Below are 9608 nucleotides of genomic sequence, written 5' to 3'. Positions count from 1 at the left end.
CCTGTACCAGATCTAAAATTATATTATAAAGCAGCAATTACCAAAATGATTTGGTATTGGCTAAGTAATAGACTAGTTGATCAGTGGAATAGGTTAGGTCCAAAGGACAAAATAATCAATAACTCTAATAACCTAGTGTTTGACAAACCCTAGGACCCCAGCCTTTGGGATAAGAACTCAATGTTTGACAAAAATTGCTCGGAAAATTGGAAATTAATATGGTAGAAACTAGGCATTGACCCACACTTAACACCATTCACCAAGGTCAGATCAAAATGGTTTTATAACCTAGGAATAAAGAATGAGATTATAAATAAATTAGAGGAACATAGGATAGTTTACCTCTCAGACCTGTGGGAAAGGAATGAATTTACCAAAGAAGAACTAGAGATCATTATTAATCACAAAGTAGAAAACTTTGATTATATCAAATTGAAAAGTTTTGTACAAACAAAAGTAATGCAGATAAGATTAGAAGGAAAAAAAATAAACTGGGAAAACATTTTTACAGTCAAAGGTTCAGATAAAGGCCTAATTTCCAAAATATATAGAGAATTGACTCTAATATATAAGAAATCAAGCCAATCTCCAATTGATAAATGGTCAAGGAATATGAACAGACAATTCTCAGATAAAGAAATTGAAACTATTTCTAGTTATATGAAAAGCTGCTCCAAATAATTATTAATCAGAGAAATGCAAATTAAGACAACTCTGAGATACCACTACACACCTGTCAGATTGGCTACAATGTCAGGGAAAGGTAATGCAGAATGTTGGAGGGGATGTGGGAAAACTGGGACACTGATACATTGTTGGTGGAACTGTGAATACATCCAGCCATTCTGGAGAGCAATTTGGAACTACGCTCAAAAAGTTATCAAAATGTGCATACCCTTTGACCCAGCAGTGTTGCTACTGGGTTTGTATCCCAAAGAGATTTTAAAGAAGAGAAAGGGACCTGTATGTGCAAGAATGTTTGTGGCAGCCTTCTTTGTGGTGGCCAGAAACTGGAAACTACATGGATGCCCATTAATTGGAGATTGGCTGAATAAACTGTGGTATATGAATATTATGGAATATTATTGTTCTGTAAGAATGATCAACGGGACAATTTCAGAAAGGCCTGGAGAAACTTACATGTACTTATGCTGAGTGAGATGAGCAGGACCAGGAGATCATTGTATACTTCAACAACAATACTATATGATGATCAATTCTGATGGATGAGGCCATTTCAACAATGAGATAAACCAAATCAGTTCCAATAGAGCAGTAATGAAATGAACTAACTACATCCAGCAAAAGAACTCTAGGAGATGATTATGAATCACTAAATAGAATTTCCCCAGTTCCTCTAATTTTGCCTGCCTGCATTTTGGATTTCCTTCACAAGCTAATTGTACAGTCTGATTCTTTTTGTTCAGCAAACAACTGTTTGGTCATATATACATATATTGCATTTCATTTATACTCTAGCATACTTGATATGTATTGGTCAACCTGCCATCTGGGGGGGGGGGGTAGGGAAGGAAAAAATTGGAACAAGGGGTTTGGCAATTGTCAATGTTGTAAAATTACCCATGCATATATCTGGTAAATAAAAATTATTTAAAAAAATAAGAGAACCATGCACAAATAAACTGTACTTTAGAACATTAAAAAAAAAAAAAAAGAATAGTATAGATAGATATGCTGATGTAGCTTTCTGGTTACCTAATTATAAAAGTCCAGTGCATGAAAAACCAGGGCCATCTCAAGTTTGATATACTCCTAACTGGGAATCCTTAATAGCAAGTAGGAAACCAATATCTGTTTCTTAATATGTTCAGCATGTGTCAGAAAAAGGGGTAATGAGATAGCATAGTATTATTGTTTAGCAGCAGTGAAAGTTCATTTGAAGTTGTGTAAAATGTGTTTGATCAAATTGATTGCCTGATTTATCTATCTTCATTCCAAAACATATGTGTAGACATGTAATCATAAAATTCTGAGAGTGATCCAAGGCTGAAGCTTAGATGAGTATAATCAATTATATTACTCTGCTCCCTAAATATAGACAGACAGATAGATGGATGGACAGATAGATATATAGATTATGGAGGGTCTTAGAGATCATCTAGTTTAACATTCTTATCTCTTTCTGATAATTACACTGAAATGCAAAGGGTTCAAATGACTTCTTTTAAATATACAAAATTAATTTGTGGAAGATCTGACACTAGAGTTCAGGTCTTACTTCCATTTAATGCTATTTTCAATTGTATTACTTTTTTTTTTCTTTATGAATTTGATGTTCTTGGATAATTTTGGAGAGTAGTAAGTGTACAACTCTACACCCAGTTTCCTTTAATAATAACAATGGTATGGAAGCTATTCTTTGGCAAGATTTAGGAAATTAAGAAAACTTTCAATATGAGTCCAACAAGTAAATTTATCTTGAGTGTCTAAGCACAAGCTAAAGTTTCTTCATAAAGGTTCATCATTAAGTGTTAGTGTTATGAAGATGCTAGTAGGTTTTAGTAGAGACATAAAACATTTATGCACAATGATGGTTGGATAGTTCAGTAAAAAAACTGCTGGTTTTATCTAGGCACTTATTAACTGATCCTGAACATGTCAATTGATCTCTCTTTGCTTCATCTTCCTTGTCCCTATATTAAGGTTAATCATAGGCCCTATCCCCAAGGTGGTTATGAGGATCAAATGAAATGTTTGTAAAAATCATTGAGCAATTGAGCATGGCACATAGTAGGTCTTATATAAATACTTATTTCCTTATACTTCATTTTCCTTCTTTTCTCTCTCCCTACCATTTCTAAGAGTAGTATAATCTAATAAAATTATAAATTCTTAAAATAAACCCTAAACTTTTGATTTTATATTGTCCCTTGTACTACTAACATCCATTTGAAAGGATGATGTCCACAAGATGATGGATTATTCTGGGATGGAACCTAATTTCTTAAACTCTCCTTATAGGTTAGGTTGATATTGAAATAAAATTAGACTCTCACTCATGTTATTAAAACGTTAACCATAATATATTTGTTTAGCCATAATCAGAAAATAATATTCAACAGGATTATATATTGAAGACATCTAGTTTCTTTAATTGTGATTGTGATTCAATTGTGATTGAACTTAATCAAATTCTGTTGCCTGAGTTACACATTGAAATACAACAACTGATTGGAGCACCCCTCATACTCTTTATTATCAGCCTATTCATTTAGAATCGATGAAGTAATGATGCAGACAGTCTAACAATTTTAACTAAACCAACTAAACATCAAAGAAGTTATAAATTTCTTTTTAGGAAAATTTTAGAAGGAAGAGACAAGATGGTAGGTAGAAGCCAGGAAATCACCCATGTTCTCCCTAGTTTCCCTAAAAAGATTCTGGAGTAATGGAACCCACAAAAAAGATAGAATGAAACAATTTTCCAGTTTATTTAAACTTAGATAACATCAGAAAATATCTGTCTCACTTGGGTAAAAGGGAAGTGCAACCCAACATAGACAGTCCACACTAGCCACAGCACAGATTGGCAATCAAATTCCTTTAGTTATGGCTCAGTAGGCTAGTAGCACAGTGGGTCAACTGTGAGATTTCCAGCCCAAGAACAGAAAGCAAACTTCCATACAAGGAACCCCAACTCCATAATCCTGACTAAGCCAGACCATGTCAGCATTGTGGACAAGTGATGAATCCCAATCCCAGTGCAGAAAGCCATTGATCAGGTCCCTGACCTCAAGTGCAAACAACTTAGGAGAGTGTCCTCTGTGCTCTAGGAGAAGAGCTCAACTTTAAAAATCATGAAATAAGTCTTCCGGGGAAGAGCCAAGATGGCCAAGACAACATGTTTCTCTCTGACATTTTTTACAACCCTCACAATAATTAAAAAATCCAGCATCTGAATTAGCTCTGGACCAGCAAAACCCACAAATATTGGGAGTTCAACAAATAATCAGCAGAAGATAATTTCAAAGACCGCCAGAATAGGTCTGTTTCAATTGGAAACAGGAGGGAGACAGCCAGCACAATCAGCTGAGTACAAACACCAGTGAAGATAGAATCCAGGGGTAGTGCAGTTTCAGTGTGGTGGTGCGAACTCCACAGGCAAAGAATTTACAGAAGGAAACAGACTAGAAAAGGTATGTTTCAATCTGAAATGGGAGAGAAGCAGCCTAACACAAATAGCTGACCATAAATGCTAGGGAAGACAGCTCGGAGCCCTAGGGTACTGACGACTTTCCTCCCATTGCAGATACCACATGGAAGAGCATCTCCACTGGAAGGAGTCTACAAGAATCTACAGCAGTGTTGGCTACTCTGCCATGGTTACAAGCCTGTAGATCAGCAAGAAGTTATAAAACATTCAACACAAACACAAAATATCAACTGTGAACTCCAAAATGCTAGAATTTCAAAGGACCTGGCTATGCCCACCCAGCACAGGGAGTAAATCAGCACTGACCCAGCATGACCCCAGTACCTTGGAAAACCTCTCCTGCTCTAAAGGCAGACCTTAACTTTACTTTAAAAAAATAAATAAAAAAGTAAAATAAGACTCTAACAATTGACAGCTTTTATGGCAAGAGAGAAGAACAAATTTCAAACCCTGAGGATTCTAAAGGTTGATTGCCTCCAGATGAAGCCACAAAAGGTGATATAACCTGTTCCCCATCACACAAGGCTCTCCTAGAAGAAATTTAAAAAGATTTTAAAAGAGAACTAGAAAAAAAGTAGGGAAAGGAAATGAAAACTTTGCAAGAGGGTTTGGAAAAGGCAACACAAAACAGACTTAGTGAAATAGATTAAAAGATAGATTTGATAAAATGAAAAAAGAAAGCAACTTCCAGAAAAACAGAATTTGTGAAACAGAAAAAGAAAATAGCTTCTTACAAAACAGAATTTGTGAAATGGAAAAATAAAATAGCTCCATAAAAAATAGAATTTGTGAAATGGAAAAAAAATCCATTGAACAAAACCAAAAGTTACTTAAAACTCATTTAAAAATTCAATTGCACAAATATAAAAAGTAAAAAAAAAGTAAATGAAGAAAATAACTATAATTTAGAATTGAACAAATGCAAATGAATGACTCAATAAGACAATAAGTATCAGTCAAGCAAAAGAAAAAAAAAAAGAAAAAAAATGTAAAATACTTAACTGGGAAAACAACCAACTGGGAAAATAGATCTAAGAGAGACAAACTAAGGATTATTGGACTCCCTGAAATACATGATGAAAAAAAGAGCCTAGACACTATCTTTCAGGAAATCATCAAAGAGAACTGCCCAAATATCATAGAAAGTAAAATGATCATTGAAATAATTCACTAAATGCTTCCTGAAAGAGACCTTAAAATTAAAACCCCAATGAATATCATAGCTAAATTTTGGAATTCAAGAGAAGCATAAAAAGGTAAAAAGAAAAAAAAAAAAACTCTTGACGACTGTATTTCTATTATGGGTATACATTGAGAATATGTGTATAATCTGATTTTACTGTTATAATATAAAAAAATAAACTAGAGATGGAAAAGGGATTGTAACAAGAAAAAAGGGGGAAAGTGAGGGAAATTACATCTCAGGAAGAGGCAAAGAAAACATTTTATAATTGAGGGAAAGAAAGGAAGGTGATCAATATTGTATTAATCTTACTCTCATCAGGTTTGGCCCAAAGAAAGAATGTTAGATATATTTGGTTTTACCAAGAAACATCTCTCATCTTATAAAAAAGTGAGAGGGGAAAGGGGAAAAGGGAAGGAATAAGCTAAATAGAAGGGAAAAGAAAAACAGCAGGGGAAAGGTATAAGAAACGGGGAAGAGTCTCTAAAGGAGAAGGACTGCTTGAGACAAGTAATGCTCATAAGTAAAATACTGGAGAGGAAGGAAAGGAGAAAAGGAAAGAGAAAAGTATAATTTGGGGTTAAGAAGATGGCAGGAAATACAGAATTAGTAGTTCTAACTGTAAATGTGAATGGGGTGAACTCTCCAATAAAACATAAGCAAATAGCAGACTGGATTAAAAGACAGAATCTTACAATATATTGTTTACAAGAAACACATTTAAAACAGAGTGATATGTACAGTGTAAATGTAAAAGAATGGAGTAGAATCTATTATGTTTCAAGTGAAGGAAAAAAAAAAGGCAGGGATAGCATCCTCATCTCAGATCAAAGAAGAGCAAAAATTGATCTGATTAAAATATCTTACTAAAGTAAACCATAGATAATGAAGCAATATCAATCTTAAACATATATGCATGAAATGGTGTAGCACTTAAATTCCTAAAAGAGAAGTTAAGAAAGTTGCAAAAAGAAATAGAAAGCAAAACAATAATAGTGAGAGATCTAAACCTTGCTCTCTCAGAACTAGATAAATCAAACCACAAAATAAATAAGAAAGAAGTTAAAGAGGTAAATACAATACTAGAGAAACTATTCATGATAAATCTTTGGAGAAAATTGAATGGAGACAGAAAGGAATACACTTTCTTCTTGGCAGTTCATGGAACCTATACAAAAATTGACCAAATATTAGGTCATGAAGACCTCAAAATTAAATGCAGAAAGGCAGAAATAATAGTAAATGTATTTTTCACATCATGATGCAATAAAATTACATTCAATAAAGGGCCAGGGGAAAACATATCAAAAAGAAATTGGAAACTAAATAATCTCATTCTAAAGAATGAATGGGTAAAACAGCAAATCATAGACACTATCAATAATTTCATCCAAGAAAATGACAATAATGAGACAACTTACCAAAATTTGTGAGATGCAGCCAAAGCAGTAAGAAGGGGAAATTTTATATCATTAGAGGCTCACTTGCATAAAATATAGAAAGATAAAATCAATAAATTGGGCTTGCAACTAAAAAAGCTAGAAAAAGAACAAATTAAACCCCCCAAACTTGAGTTTCTAAAAATAAAAGGAAAGATCAATAAAATTAAAACAAAAAAATTGAATTAATAAATGAAATTAATAGCTGGTTTTATGGAAAAAAGAATAAAATAGATGAACTTTTAGTTAATTTGATTAAGAAAAAGGAAAGAGGAAAATCAAATTATTAGTCTCAAAAATGAAAAGGGAGAACTATCCACTAATGAAGAAGAAACTAAAGCAAGTATCAGGAGTTACTTTGCCCAACTTTATGCCAATAAATTTGACAGCCTAAGGGAAATGGAAGAATATCTACAAAAATATGGATTGCCCAGATTGACAGAAGAGGAAATAAATTACTTAAATAGTACCATTTTAGAAAAAAAGAAATAGAACAAGCCATTAATCAACTCCCTAAGCAAAAATCCCAGGACCAGATGGATTTATATGTGAATTCTACCAATTATTTAAAGAACAATTAACTCCAATATAAGGGCAAGAGGAAAAAGGTCTCTTTCAGTGCACCAGGAAGTAAACAAGCTATAATGCTTGAGACCCTCACAAGTTATTTGCTGTGAGCATGTGGGGACCGCATAGTGAGGAGGAACTCTAGCCATATAGAAATTGCTTTATTAACGGGAATTGTCTCCTTCTCTGATTGGCTATGTGTGTGACCTCATAGACCCTATTGAAGCTGTAATGAGGGGGAAGCTTGCTCTCTTTTCACATGGAGTTCTGTTGGGAGTAGGAACTAAGAGTGTACAGGAGGTTAGAGGGTAGAATGTAGACATGTGAATAATGATCCTGAGCTTGCATACAACTTCTCTCAAGTGCTCTATTGCATTCCAACTGCTGTTCATATGAAATAGTAGCCAGAGACTTCTGAAGACTTCAGAAAGAGGTAAGTTTAGTAAACACTGCAAAGAATAGTGACCAAAGGTTTCTCTGAGGACCTGGGAATTAGGAGAGACTGGCAATAGAAGAATTTAGACTCCAATACTACATAAACTATTTGAAAAAAAAATGGGGAATGAAGAACTCCTACCAAATTCCTTTTATTACACAGACATGCTACTGATACTTAAACCAGGTAGGATAAAAACAGAGAAAGAAAATTGTAGACCAATATCCCTAATGAATATTGATGCAAAAATCTTAAACAAAATATTAACCAAGAGATTGTAGATAATCATCCCCAGGATAATACACCAAGACCAAGTATGATTTATACCAGGAATGCAGGGCTGGTTCAATATTAGGAAAACTATTAGTGTAATTGATTATATCAATAACCAAATTTTAAATACCATATTATCATCTCAATAGATGCAAAAAAAGCATTTGATAAAATCCAACACCCATTACTATTAAAAACACTAGAGAGTATAGGAATAAATGCACTTTTACTTAAAATAGCCAGTAGAATCTACTTAAAACCATCAGTGAGCATCATGTGTAATGGGGATAAACTAGAACCATTCTCAATAAGATCAGGGTTTAAACAAGGTTGCCCACTATCACCATTGCTAATCAATATTGTACTAGAAATGCTAGCTTTGGCAATAACATAAGAAAAAAAATTAAAGGAATTAGAATAGGTAATGAAGAAACCAAATTATTACTCTTTGCAGATAATATGATAGTATGCTTAGAGAACTGCAGAAAATCAACTAAACAGCTTTTAGAAATAATCCAAAACTTTAGCAAATTTGCAGGATACAAAATAAAATCACATAAATCATCAGCTTTCATGTACATCACTAACAAAATGTAATAGCAAGAGATACAAAGAGAAATTCCATTTAAAATAATTGTCTATAACATAAAACATTTTGGAATTTATCTGAAAAGGGAAAGTCAGGAACTATATAAGTCAAAGTACAAAAGACTTTCCACACAAATAAAGTAAGATCTAAGCAATTGGAAAAATATCAAGTGCTTTTGGCCTAGCTGTACCAGATCTAAAACTATATTATGAAGAGTGTCATCAAAATCATTTAGTACTGGCTAAGAAATAGACTAGTTGATCAGTGGAATAAGTTAGGCTCACAGAACAAAATAGCCAATAACTATAACAATCTAGTATTTGACAAACCAAAAAGCCCCATTTTGGGTGATAAGAATTCACAATTTGACAAAACATGGTGGGAAAATTGAAACTGGTGTAGCAGAAAGTAGGCATAGATTCACACCAAACACCATATATCAAGATAAGGTCGAAATGGGTTTGTGATCTAGACATTAAAAATTATACCAAAAAAAATTGAGAAGAACATAGGATAGTTTATCTCTCAGATTTGTGGAGGAGGAAGGAATTTGTGACCAAAGAAGAAGTAGAGAACACTATTATCACCAAATAGATAATTTTGATTAATTAAATTAAAAAGTTTTTGTACAAAACTAATGCAGACAAGATTAGAAGGGAGGCAACAAACTGAGAAGACATTTTAACACCCAAAGAATTTGGTAAAGACCTCATTTATAAAATATATATAGAACTGACTCAAATTTATACTAGTTCAAACCATTCTCTAATTGATAGTCAAAGGATATGAACAGATAATTTTCAGATGAAGAAATTGAAAGTATTTGTAGCCACATGAAAATGTGCTCCAAATCACTATTAATCAGAGAAATGCAAATTAAAACAATTATGAGATACCAGTATACCTCTCTCAAACTGGCTTAGATGATAGGAAAAGATGATGATGAA

This window comes from Sminthopsis crassicaudata, chromosome 1 (assembly GCF_048593235.1).
Source record: "Sminthopsis crassicaudata isolate SCR6 chromosome 1, ASM4859323v1, whole genome shotgun sequence".
Lineage (NCBI taxonomy): Eukaryota > Metazoa > Chordata > Mammalia > Dasyuromorphia > Dasyuridae > Sminthopsis > Sminthopsis crassicaudata.
The sequence above is the reverse complement of the archived record's forward strand: the minus strand, read 5'-3'. Positions refer to the sequence as shown.